At 56.2% G+C, this 13,073-nt stretch overlaps 1 protein-coding gene across 3 annotated transcripts in view; it reads left to right on the forward strand.

Annotated features, from left to right (window-relative positions):
- The first annotated feature begins 11,592 nt into the window (after positions 1 to 11,592).
- Clip2 (CAP-Gly domain containing linker protein 2) overlaps positions 11,593 to 13,073 on the forward strand; it is a 55,430-nt gene continuing 53,949 nt past the window's right edge. For 2 of the 3 annotated variants that reach the window (XM_078023921.1, XM_078023922.1), the window contains exon 1: positions 11,597 to 11,871. The gene's annotated coding sequence lies outside the window, so the exon portion shown is untranslated. Of the gene's footprint in view, positions 11,872 to 13,073 lie in introns of all 3 variants that reach the window. The other variant, XR_013426885.1, reaches the window with a different exon arrangement.

Here is a 13,073-nt window from a genome sequence, read left to right on the forward strand (position 1 = left end):
TTTTATTTTCAAGACAGTGTCTTACTAAGTTACCCAGGCTGGCCTTGAACTTGGGATTCTCCTGCCTCAGCCTCCTGAGTCACGGGATTCTTTCTCTCTGGGTACTTGGATGAACATCTGTAATCCCAGTGATTCAGGAGGCTGAGGCAGGAGGATCATGAGTTTGAGGCCCGCCTGGGCACTATAGTAAGACTGTCTCCAAATAAAAAATGAAAAAGGGCTGGGGATGTGACTCAGGGGCAGAGCACCCCGGGTTCAATCCCCAGGACCACAAACAAAACAAAAACAAAAAAGGTTCTACCTTCAAGTACAGTCGCATGCGAATTAGGACTTTGAGAAGTTAATTGCGGGGGAGTAGGGACACAGTTCAGTCCATAACACCTGGAATTTGACCAAATAGCTCCAGAACTCCACGGGGCAAATTAATGTGCAATCATGAATTAATGTGTAATGGCTGCTGGTTCTGCCAGAGCCTGGGCCATGCTGCCTGGGCCTTGAAACAGAGGACACAGGTGGTGTTGATGTGCAGCTTGGGGTCTGGTGGCCTCCCTTGTGCTCTCTTCCACTTAAGAAAGCCAGTTGGCAGGATGTGAGCAGGACAGCCTCATCAGCTGGGCCTGTTTCCTGCAGTAGGTCAGTGGGGCTAGCCCAGAGACCTCTCTGTCTAGTGTGGTCTAACCTGGTCAATCCATGGCAAGGAGTGGCTATGGGTTTTGCTGGGCCCTGAGGAGGGTTTCGGCCAAAGCGGCCCTTGGTCCCCCAGGGTAGGGGGACCAGGTAGGCTTCCTGATTGGGGCCCTTGGGCCCGCCCCTCCCTCTGGCTTTCCTCTGTTTCCAGCCTCAGTTCTCTGAAGGCTCTGGAGCCCTCTCCATGGAGAATGAGACTAGCACCGTGTCCCCTCAAGACCACGTGGGGATCCAGCATGCGCGCAGTGGCCTGGGAGGCCTGGGGCACCAGCGTGTCTTTGTCCCTGTCCCTGCCAGCCTGGGCCACCAGGAGCTCCTTAGGTGGACAGCTGAGTACTCCTTTCACCCCAACCTCAGGCCTCAGGAGCTGCGTCCCACAGACAGCAGATGGGTACCCAGAATGCAGGGCTCCCGTCCTGCATGGCTTGTCCTTTCTCAGCCCTCCCTCAGACTCCCTCCCGGGCTCTGAGGCCACTGTCCCCATGCAGGCTGGACGGTGACCACCTGCCCCCTCCCCTCGTCAGCACATGCTCCCAGAAAGGCCAGGGCATCAGACTGAGGGCTAAAGTTCACGTCCCCCCCCCCCCGCCTAGAGCCTGTCAGAGCTCCCTGTCCCCCACAGGAAAAGCCACTTGCACCTGGCCATCATGGGAGGCCCCCCAAAGCAGGACCTGCTGCCTCTCCACTCCCTCGGCAGGGCCAGTGCCCGGGGCTCCAGCCCCCCAGCTCTCTGAGGTTCTTCTCACCCTCGCTCTCAGCCTGCTGCAATAGAGACACTCCAGGGAGTCACTTCCTCCAGGAAGCCACCAGCTCCACATATCAAGAATTAGACCTATTTTGGGTTCAATCAGAGAAGTGAAAAATTCTGCTCCATTTGTATACAGTGAATCAAAGAGCATTCTGCTGTCCTGTATAACTGATTAGAACTAAATAAATAAATAAATAGACCTAGTAGCACACACCTATAACCCCAGCGGCTTGGGAGGCTGGGGCAGGAGGATCGAAGTTCAAGGTCAGCCTCAGCAACTTAGTGAGGCCCTAAGCAACTCAGTGTGACCCTGTCTCTAAATGAAATAAAAAGGGCTGGGGGTGTTGCTCAGGGGTTAAGTGCCCCTGAGTTCAATCCCAAGTACCAAAAAGAAAAAAGAAAAAAAAAAAAAGAAAGAAAGAAAGAAAAGAAAAAGAATTAGATAGACCTGGCTGTGGAGGTGTGTGGTGGCGCACAACTGTAATCAGAGACTGAGACAGGAGGATTGCAAGTTCGAGGTCAGCCTGGGCAGCTGATTTAGTGAGACACTGTCTCAAATTGAAATAATTAAAAGGGGAGGGGGTTGTCACTTAGTGGTAGAGCAAGCAAGAAAGAAGCAAGCAGGCTCCAGGGACCTTGCCCCTATCTCCCTCAGGGCTCCTGTCTGTGCCTACATTGGTTTAAAGCAATTTGGGAGTCACCCTGGGCAGAAGGAGCTAGAAGACTTAAAAGCCATAAGAGGCAGGTGGGATGGAATTGGCTTGTGGCCCCAGCTACTCAGGAGGCTGAGGCCGGAGGATCACTAGAAATTCAAGACCAGCCTGAGCCACATAGTGAGACCCTGTTTAAATAAAAGTCACAAAAGGGGCTTTGTTCCTGGGACAGTAGTTTGAGCGTGAACTCTAGCTTTTGCAGGCTGTGCACATCTGTGGGATGCAGGGGCAGTTACAAACGGCGAGGCCCAGGGGTTCGGCACAGGAGGCTTCTGTTTTGAAGAGGCCGGACAGCCCCCCTGAGGGTGATCTGCCTGATGGAACTGTACGGTGCCTGCTGAACAGCAGCAGAGGTCGGGCCAGGAAACTCCTGGCTACTCCCCAAACAGCTGGCCACAGGCATTGTGGCGTGGCGACATCCAAGGCTCAGGGGGCCGGAAGGGTGTGACCAAGAAGAGCCATTCGGGGTAGTGCAGTTCCATCAGGAGTCCAGGTGGCCAAGAGCACCAGAGGGGTTGGGTCCAGGGACGTCACCACCCCAAGGCCTCCAGGCCAGAGGAACAACCCTGACCACGTGTCCCTCCCACCAGCCCCCGCGGAAATGGAACACGTTGTCCACGGAGCCAAGTTCACTGCACAGGACGAGCCTCCACTTCACAAGGACGCTCTGGCTGTCCCTGGACTCACAGGTCCTTTCTGTTAGGAAACCGCCCTGACGGCACTTATTTTTTTTCTAGCATCTTTTCTGGGTGGAACTACATTTCTGGGTGACCTCCCATCAGTCCCTAGAATTGGGAGACCTCATTGGTGTGGCTTCTTGGGAAGACCCAAAAGCTGCAAAGAGGTGTCCCCCTTAGGCCTGTGCGGTCTTGTGGAGGGAGCAGGGGACAGTGAGAGGATTTGCCTTGCATGGCCCAGGGCCCTGTCCCTAGGCAAAGGGCTCACAGAAGGCAGGGGCTTAGCTCAGCAGTAGAGCACTCGCCAGCAAGCATGAGGTCTGGGTTCCGTCCCCAGCCCTGCAAAAAAGAAAAACATAGGCTCGGGGCTGGGGATGTGGTTCAAGCGGTAGCGTGGCGCCTGGCATGCGTGCGGCCCGGGTTCGATCCTCAGCACCACATACAAACAAAGATGTTGTGTCCGCCAAAAACTAAAAAATAAATATTAAAATTCTCTCTCCCCCACCCTCTCTCACTGTCTCTTTAAAAAAAAAAAAAGAAAGAAAAAAAGAAAAACATAGGCTCATGAGGACTCAGAGTCAACAAGTGTCCAGGCTGTGTCACTGCCTTAGCCAAGTGACGCATGCACAGATGTGCAGATGAGGGACTCAGAGGGGAGGGGTCCAGGAGGAGCAGCAGCTGCAGAGTATGGCCGGTGGGGACTGCAGCCAGCACCTTCCAAAGACTTCTCTTGGCAGGAGGAGGCAGGGAGCCTGCAGCCCTGCCCAGGACCCAGGAAGAAGTGGCCCTAGAGGGGCTGTGGGCACCTAAGGGGCGTTTCCACGGCAGCAGGGGGCGCTGTCCACCACGGAGGGGGCATCTTCGCTCCACCTTCCCCAAATTCCAAGGTTCCCCATTGAAGAAGCCCACTCAGGAGCCGTCCTAGGAGCTGCTGGGCCCCTCCTGCAGTGATGGGCCCCCTGTGGCGCTGCCACCTGCCTACTATGTGAATGTGGCTGCCTCTGTACAGTGGACAGAGCCTCCCACAGTGTGGTGACAATGACCAGCTTCTGCATCTCAGGTGTGGAGAAAGTGCTGCTGACTGGAGAACAAGGCATACAGTGTGCGATGGGCCCTTGACGTGGGGTGGACAGTCCCCAGTGGCTGTCTGCAGGCGGAGAGCTGGGAGAACCCGTAGCTGCGCAGTCCAAGAGGCTGAAGTCCCAGAATGAGAGGGGTCATCGGTGCTGCCCTAGTCCCTGACCAAAGGCTCCTGAGGATCCGCCCTGGAAGATGAAGAATCGAGAGGCGGATGTTCGCAGAGGCTCGCAGCAGCAATCAAGAAGCCTTCAGGCAGAATCGAGCTGCACCTGCTGCTGCTGTTGCGTCCTCCTTGATCTGCCCACTTTTAATCCATCCAAGCCACCATCCTATTGGTCGGTGCTGCCATGCTTAGGGAGGGTCTCCATTTCAGTTGGCTATCCCACATGCCAATCATTCCTAGACACACCCTCCTCCATACATCCATAACCCTTTTAACCATCTCTTAATCCAGTCAAGTTGACAATTCACATTCACATGGCAGGGTCCAGATGAATTAATACAGTTAGTCAGCTTCTCTCTCTCTCTCTCTCTTTTGGTACTGAGGCTTGAGATACATCCTCAGCCCTTTTTTATTATTCATTTTGAGACAGGATCTGGCTAAGTTGCCAGGGTTGGCCTCAAACTTGCAATCCTCCTGCCTCAGCCTCCTGAGTCAATGGCTTAGTCAGCTTTTCATTGCCAACCCAACACCCGACAAGAACAATGTAGAGGAGGAAAAGTTTATCTGGGGCCCACAGTTTCAGAGGCCTCAGTCCATAGACAGCCAACTCCATTGCTCTGGGCCCAGGTGAGCAGAGCATCATGGTGGCAGGGCATGGCAGAGGAAGGCGGCCTTGTTCATGGCAGCCGGGGAGCAGAGGGGAGAGAGGAGGGGGCCGCAGGGCACTGGCACCGTCCAGGGCAGCTCCGAGTGACCCACCTCCTCCAGCCACATGCCCCCTGCCTACAGCTACCCACCCCGGATCAGTCCGTTTCAGCTGCAGTGGGCTGAGGAGGTCAGGGCTCTCAATCATTGCACCTCTCAATGTTCCTGCATTGACACAGGAGCCTCTGGGGGCACCTCACATCCAAACCGTAACAAATACTAAGAGCCCGGGCACACTGGACAAATGGACAACACTGGACCATAGATAAGAGAGAAATCTGAGGAGTGTCGGTAACAACCAGTCCAAGAGGCCAAAGGATGACCTCTGTAGGAGCTCCAGAGGCCAGGACTTGATCACTGACCAGGAAGTTCCCTAATTTTTGCCTCCACTTCCAGTTTAGGATCAACCTGATAAGGTGAGTATAGTCCTCTCACCAATGATGCCAACCAACCCGCCTCAACCTTCTCCAGCTGCAGCCTCCCGTCGGGCTGGTCAACTTCTTCTACCCTAAAGTTCCCACAGTCCCTGCTTGCCTTTGGGTCTCCATGGTGGCAGAGCCCCGTGCGACGGCAAGCTCAGAATCACCAGGCCTTTGTTTATCTCCACAATCCACACAAGGCTCTTAGCGCGCAGCGTGGCTTGTAATAAGTCCAGGCCTCTGCGACCCGGCTCAACCTGTCACAAATGGAAAGTTGCATCTGCACCGAATACGTTGTTCCCTGAAAAATCCAGTAGGAGGACCATCTTCCTGGCATTGACCCTGTACCAGGTATTACCTGTCATCTGTCAGTCATTTCAAGTCTACTGCAGTGAGGTGGAGTGGAGAGAAACCAGACCTGCAACAGTGGCCATGGTTTAAAGTCCAGATTTCAAGTGGGTTACAAGTCCAGATTTAGCCAGGCCTGGTGGCAACTGCCTGGAATCCGAATGGTTCAGGAGGCTGAGGCAGGAGGATCCTAACTGAAGGCCAGATTAAGCAACTTAGTAAAACCTGTCTGGGGAAAAAAAAAAGAAAAAGAAAAAAAGAGGGCTGGAAATTTAGCTCAGTGGTAGTGCACCCCTGGGTTCGATCCCCAGTACTGGAAAAAAAAAATTGAAGTCACTATTGCATACCATGGTCACCAACAACAATATTGAGTCAGTTATCAGACCTTATTCACAGGTGTGCCGAGGTAGAACTGTGTTCACAAAGCAGAACGTGCCAGAAACAAAGGAAGAAAATAACCCATCCCAGAAATGACCCATACGTCAGTAAAAGTCCCCATCCTGGTCACATACCAGTTACCCACACTACTGAGGACACCTGCTCTCAGATGGTGCCCTGTGTACAGACGATGCTCCCGGCCCAGAGGCCCTGGCCAATCTCACCTCGGCCCACTCCGCCCTGTCCCTGTGCATACTGCTTTCTTTCTCTCAACAGATTCCATCTGCGTCTGGTACTTGTCCTCAAATTCCTTTTTGCTAGGACGCCGTGCCTAGGTCGGTGTGAACGCGCCACCCTTAACACCAGGCACTGGGGCCTTGGAGGCTGTGGGATCCAGGTGGGAGGCCTCTGCAGCCATCCTCTGAGGCTCTGAGACAAGTGCCCAGAGAAATGCCAGCTCTTGTTCCTCGGGGAGGGAGGCCTGCCCTTCCACTGGCCTCCAGGAATCCAGGAGGCTGCAGGGAAGAGCCCCCCAGGACCTCAGGAGCCCCGGCTGGGAGAATCCCCCACAAGGCCCAGCCGCCCAGTCCTGGCGGCTGCTCACCCCCCCCCCGCTGTACCAACTGGAGGGAGGCGCCAGGGCTTCCTGGTGGGCAGAGCACTGGGCTCAGGCCAAGGCCCTGTGTTTGAAAGCAGGGGTGTAGCCACCAGCTCAGCAGATGTCTCCATGGCGACGCCCCGCCCAGCCGGTGCCACCCAGGGCCACCTCTGCTCAGGAGGGCGGAGAGGCCAGCGCCACATCCAAACCCCCATTTCCACAGCACCCGGTTTAGACTCAAGTTCCTTTGATTTGTCCTTCAAGTGACACATTCCTGTTACAGCAGAAGCAAAGAGGGGGAGAAAACAGTCCCTCCAGTTGTCCCCCCAAGAGCTGCCTCGGTTCTGGTTTCCCCTCTGCGGTCCGAGACCTGCAGTTTGAGGTCACAGGTTCTCTGAGATCTAAACACATAGGTGTTCCCTGTGCTGTCACTGATTCCCTGTAAACAGCGACTCAGAATCTGCAAAGTGTTCCACCGAGGGGCTGCGGCGTGCTCAAAGGGGAGCACATGCTTAGCATGCGCCGGGCCGGGTTCCACGTGCCCAGGTCCTCCTGGATCTAAGTGAATATCAAAAAGTGCATCAGCCACCTGGGAGCGACCCAGGCCTCTCCTGCAGCTGCCCCCACCCCCTGTGGTGCCCTGGGAGTTCTGCCCTGGCCTCTGGTCACAACGAAGCCAGCCGCCCATGAAATCCCCCTCTCGTACAGGCCAAAGCCCAGTGGGCAAGACAAGGGCAGGTCAGTGCTTCAGCTGAGACAAAAGCCTGGGGAGGGAGGTCTGCGGGGAGAACCCCATCCGGCCCTCCCCCCGCCCCCCACCCTCCTGCCCCATCTCAGGGGCCCCCATAGGAGCCAGACCTAACTCTGTCCACCACATCTCACAGCAATCCCTACTCCCTCTGGCTACTGGAAGAAGTAGAAAACTCCAGATCCAAACTCCAGCAGGAGAGAAGCCAACCAATCCTCTCTCACCAAGAACCAGCAGCCAGCAGCCAGGGCCAAAGATCCTGCTCTTTGATAAGTGGCCCTTTTGAGGCTCCACCTTCCACCTACTAGATAAGGCTTGTGGGCCACTGGGACGGCAGGAAACCAGTGTGCTGCCTGAGGGCACGGTGTTGCTCTGAATCACTCTGGGGGCTCCGGGTGAGGGAGGGGCCTGCTGAACCTGCTGGGTAGGGACAAGTGGGCTCAGCTGCCTCACAGCAGGACCTGTGTGACCAGGGCTAGTACCTGCCCCTCTTCAGACCTGAGTTTCCCCACCTGTGCAAGGACAGGCCAGGACTACATGAGGGTGTCCTTGGAGCCCAGAAATAATTTAGTTCATCCTGAAGGGCTGATGTCCAGGAACTGTGGAGTCTTCCTGCTTCCAGAGGTGGCCAGAGCCAAAGAGGCTGTCCGTCCGGAGCAAGCTCCCCTGTGTGGACAAATCCCACTGTCCCCTCTGCCCTGCACCCCGTGTCCTTTCTGAATCTCCTCCTCTATAGAACTTGGGTGTGCAAACTTGGGTGTGCAGACCCGGGGGGCTTCCAGGGCCCTAGGACACCCCTGAGCCCATCTGTAAAGCTAGGTGTGACTGTCCCCTTGTGCACATGGCCATGAGCCTTCTGCGTCTTTCCGGGGTTTCAGACCCCCACAGGGTGCGGGGCCCTGACCTTCAGACCTGAATGGGTGTGGCCCCCTCCCTCCGCATCCAGGTCCCACAGCCTCTAGCCTGTGTCCAGCCACCCCTTCTGCCATCAGCTGCTCTTTCAGGGTCTGCCACTCAGGCTGCCCCACGTGCAGGGCCAGAAGAACATTCTAGATGGCCTCCTCTAGAGCCCCAGTGGCTTCAGCTGCCAGGACAGCTCACTGCCACCCCAGCAGCCCTCCTGGGCTCCCATCCCAACACTCGACAAGGCCCACGGAGGTGAGGCTTCTGCAGCATCTGGGGAGGAAGTAACCAGAAAAATCCCTAGCCTCTAATTTTTGCGCTTCCTCCTCGCCAAAGAGAGGGAAGTCCCAGTCAGAAACCGCAGAGGAAAATCCAGTCTCTTTCTGTGCCGGCGATTGACCCCAGGGCCAGCGCTTTACCCCTGAGCCACATCGCCAGCCCATTTGTATATTTTATTTTGAGCCAGGGTTTTGCTAAGTTGCTGAGGCTGGCTTTGAACTTGCCATCCTCCTGCCTCAGCCTCTTGAGCTGCTGGGATGACAGGCTTGCGCCACTGCACCTGTCTCAGTCTACATTTTCCATTTCCCCCAGGCTTAGACATTTTAAAATATGCGTTACAGATATGAAAATAGAAGCTGCAATCTGCTTAGATTTTCATACAACATGGTTTCAGGAAGGAAAAATTAGAAATTTATATGCTTAACAATAAAAGAATGCTCAATAGAATTCCCCGCTAATCCAACAAGATCGGTCACTTTACTCTTCAAAATAAGTGAACATGGGCTGGGGCTGGGGCCCAGTGGTAAAGCGCTTGCCTAGCATGTGTGAGGCACTGGGTCCCATCCTCAGCACCGCATAAAGAAATAATAAAATATAAAGTTATAAAAAATTAAAAATAAATGAATATTTGGTACCTTTAGGGTTAATATAGTTAGGATAGGTTTGAGATGATTTCAACCATTTTATTCTCCCTGCTTTTTTACTTAAGTAACATTGCTTTCTTACTCTTTGCTTGACTTTATTTGAATTAACTATTTTTATTCATCCATTATTTCCTCTATAAACTTGTTAGTTTTATAATCATGTAAAAAATTGGAGGGTGGTTACACTTATGATTAAATTATGCATCCTTGACTTATTAAATTCTCTCATAAATATTTTCACCACCTCTAGGCAGATGACTTACAACCTTTTATTTCTAATTTTCCTTTACTTATTTTTTAAATGTTGGCAGTACAGGGTGTGGTGGCATATGCCTGGAATCCCAGCAGCTTGGGAGGCTGAGGCAGGAGGAGTGTGAGTTCAAAGCCAGCCTCAACAATTCAGTGAGGTATTAAGCAATTCAGTGAGATCCCGTCTCTAATAAAATTCAAAACAGGGCTGAGGATATGGCTCAGTGGTCGAGTGCCCTGAGTTCAATGTGGGATTCCCGCCCCCAAATATTGGCAGGGACTGAAGTCAGGGGCTCATGCATGCTGAGTGGTGTTCTACCACCGAGCTACATCCCCAGCCTTCAATTTTTTCATTTTTAATTATTAAAAATTATTATCAAAGTTCACATTCCCTTCTTTCCTTTGTTCCTTCTCCTCACTCCCTCCTTCTTTCCTTTTCCACACTGAAGATTGAACCCAGGGGCACTCTACCACTGAACTATATCCCTAGTTCTTTTTATTTTAAAAAATTTTAATTATTATTATTATTCTGGTTCTAGGGATTCAACTCAGGGGCACTTTACCAGTGAGCTACATCCCCAGCCCTTTCCATTTTTTATTTTGAGACAGGGAGGGTCTTGCTAAGTTGCCCAGGCTGGCCTCCAACTTGTAATTCTCCTGCCCCAGTCTCCTGAATAGTTGGGTTCACAAGCATGCACCCCTGAGTCTGGCCCAAGTTCACATTTCTTGGTGGCTAACTACATACCAGGCACGATTTGTTCTAAGCACCTCACTTTGATCAGTATACTCAGTCTCAACAACAGTCACAGGAGGCTGTCAGTCTGTCATTAGCCCCATTTCATCGATAAGGAAATTGAGGCACACAGAGGCTCAGTGACTGGCCCAGAGGCCAGCAGGTGAAGGAGTGGATTCTCACCGCTGGACTATAACTCTCTGTTTCCTAAATGCTACACTTTCTACCTTACACCCCCTCCGTTTCTTGCAGGTGGAAATCCCCTCCATCTCCCCTGGGCTCACTCCACATCTCCTGTCTCAGTCTCCAGTCTCCGGGTCTAGTTCCTCCCACCAGCTGGGAGCCTCCTCAGGGGTGGCCCGGTACCCAGCCACCATCATTATACCATCACACTTTTGCTGAGTTGAATTGAAACACCCTCCCCAATGTACAGATGGGGAAAATGGGTAAGGGGTGAACTGATTTCTCAGATGGTGGAATGCTAGCCAGCTGAGGGGTGGTAGTTAGTGCATTCCTTCCTTCAACAGTTACTGGATGTCTCCCCTCTGTTTAGCGCTGCACTGGGTGCTTTAGGGGACAATAAGTCAGTGCATGGCCCTTGCCTTCCCCAGTGAGTGGCAGCTCCTTGAACAGCCCATACCTGTCCTACTCAACATCCCCACACTGAGGGAAGCACAGCAGCCAACAGCAGTCTGACTTTGAAGGGAGGGTTGATTTGTCCAACGGGGGGGGGGCGGGGGGGGGGAGGAGGGAAGGCGCTACAGGTAGAAGAACTGGCAGGGGCGGAGGCACAGAGACCAGCGAGGTCGAGAACTCACAGTGGGTCCCCAAGGAAGCTAGGATTAGGTTACTTCCTGGTCTCTGAGATGCCACGTGGTCTCTCCCCACCCAGGAAGGGACTCAGGCAGCTGTGTCAACTCCTCTGATTCCACAGGAGACAGATCAGTCCTGGCGCCCAGGGTGCGGAGTGCATCTGCCTGTCGGAGACCACTTTTTCCAAGGCGCTTGGGGACCAGTCACCCTGAGGCCATGTCGCAGCTTCATACTGGCTTTGGCCTCAAAACGAGACCTGATGGTCTCACCTCGGCTTCACAATGTCCTCTGCACCCCTTCTGTGTAGTCCAAGTCACCTCCTCTGTGGAGCCTTCCAGAAACTCCAGGACGTACCCCCGCCCCCACCGTCCCGTCCCGAGCTTCTGACTCTGCCTGTGGTCTGGGACATCTTGTAAGTAGAACAGGGCTGAAGGATGCTCTCTCGCCAAGCACGGCTTGAGCTCCTGCAGATGTCCCCAGCTTAGGTGGGTGCGGGCGATCCCCCGACGCCCGGCAAATGACAGCTGCAGGGGGGGCGGGAGCCGGCGCATTTTCCGCCCGCCCGCCCTCTTTCCGCGCCGCGCGGCGGCCCAAGAACCGCGATGCCGCGCGCGCGCGCGCGCCTGACCCCCGCGGCGCCAGGCCCCGCCCTCCCGCGCCCGCCCCAGCGCCGGCCCCTTTTGTTCCCTCCCGGAGCCCGGCCGCTCGCTCCGCCGGCGCTCGGCTCGGCTCGGCTCGGCCGCGGGGCGCGCAGGCAGCGGTCGGGCTGCTCGGGGCGCGCCTCCCGCCTTCCCGCGGCCGCCGGCCCGCAGACGGGACGCGAGACAAGCCCGGAGCGTGCAGCGCCGACCCGGGCTCCAGGACGGGCGGTCCCCGGCGGGCAGCGCGCGCAGGGAGGGGCCGCAGCATCCTCGCCCCTGGGCCCCGGGGCCGGGGGACGAGGCCAGGGCGCCGGGCCCGCCGACGAGCTACTGCGGAGGGCGAAGGTAGGAGCCGCCCGAGGGGCTGCGGGCGGGGGTTGCGGGCAACAAAGGACGGAGACGCGGGGGGCGGCGGCAGCCCCGGCCTGGCTGGAGGCCGGGCGGCGGCCGGGGCATTGTCGGCGTGGGCTGGCGGAAGGGCCGGGACGGCCGGTGGGCGTGGGGGAGCTGGACCGGTGCACCCCACTTCCCAGCCGCCTGCGGGGCTGGGGACGCATCCTGGGCTGCGGGTTCCCGTGGCGAAGGCATCGCTGCGCCGTCCGTGTCCCCACCCACGGACTGGGGTCCGGCGCATCTGACCGGGGCGGGGGGCTTCCGCCCTGTCTCCGAGGGCAGAGTCAGGCATCTGGACGCCCGCCCGCAGGTGCTCGGCTCCCGAGCCCGGGCGCAGCCTGGTGGGCGCGGCCATCCAGCCCCGTCTCCTGACCCGGGGTCTGGGAGCACCGCGAGCCCCCGCCCCGCCGCCTGGGGTCCCGGCCGATGGCCTTTGCAAAACTTGGCTGAAGTGTGTGGCCGAGCGTGGGGAAGGGAGATCCGGGCGGGTGGTTTTCCACAGGGGCTTCCCCCCAAAGCTGACGCTGGTGGCTGGTGAGGCAGCAGATTTTTTGCCCTCCCCCCAGGGAGGGGCAGTGGCAGAGGATGCTTGGCTGGGCCTCCTGGGCCCGCCCGCGTGGACCTTTCAGGCGGAGCCTGTGCCCTGCCGGTGCCCACTGGGCACTGCCACGCAGGCTGAGCCCCAACCCAGGAAAGTCGGACACAGGGACACCTTGGGGGGAGTGACACAATCAGTGCTTTCCCAAACCTGAGATCCCGCTTCTCGGTTCTGGTTGAGTTGGGGATGTGGGCCTGGCTAAGACACTGGAGCTGGGGGTGAGGGGGTCTCCCCTAGCCTGTAAGATGCCCCAGAGAGGTTGGTGGGATGGGCGACCCGGGCTGTGTTGGGGTGTGTGGGGAGCACCACGTGGGCGCTGTGTGCCAGAGGCCTCCTCCCCTGAGTTGTAAATGTAAACAAGGAGCTCTTCATTCACCCACCCGCTGCCACCGGGTCTAACACTGCCAGGGGCTGCCAGGTACTCAGGACCCCAGCCTGGCTGCTCCCCAGGAGCACAGCACAGCCGTGCCTGATGGTTACAATGGTGGGGAGTCTGGGGCATAGAGGAGGGAGGGACCAGTGGACTGTGTTGGGGGGACCAGGAGCCTGATGGAGC

This window comes from Ictidomys tridecemlineatus, chromosome 10, assembly GCF_052094955.1.
Source record: "Ictidomys tridecemlineatus isolate mIctTri1 chromosome 10, mIctTri1.hap1, whole genome shotgun sequence".
Lineage (NCBI taxonomy): Eukaryota > Metazoa > Chordata > Mammalia > Rodentia > Sciuridae > Ictidomys > Ictidomys tridecemlineatus.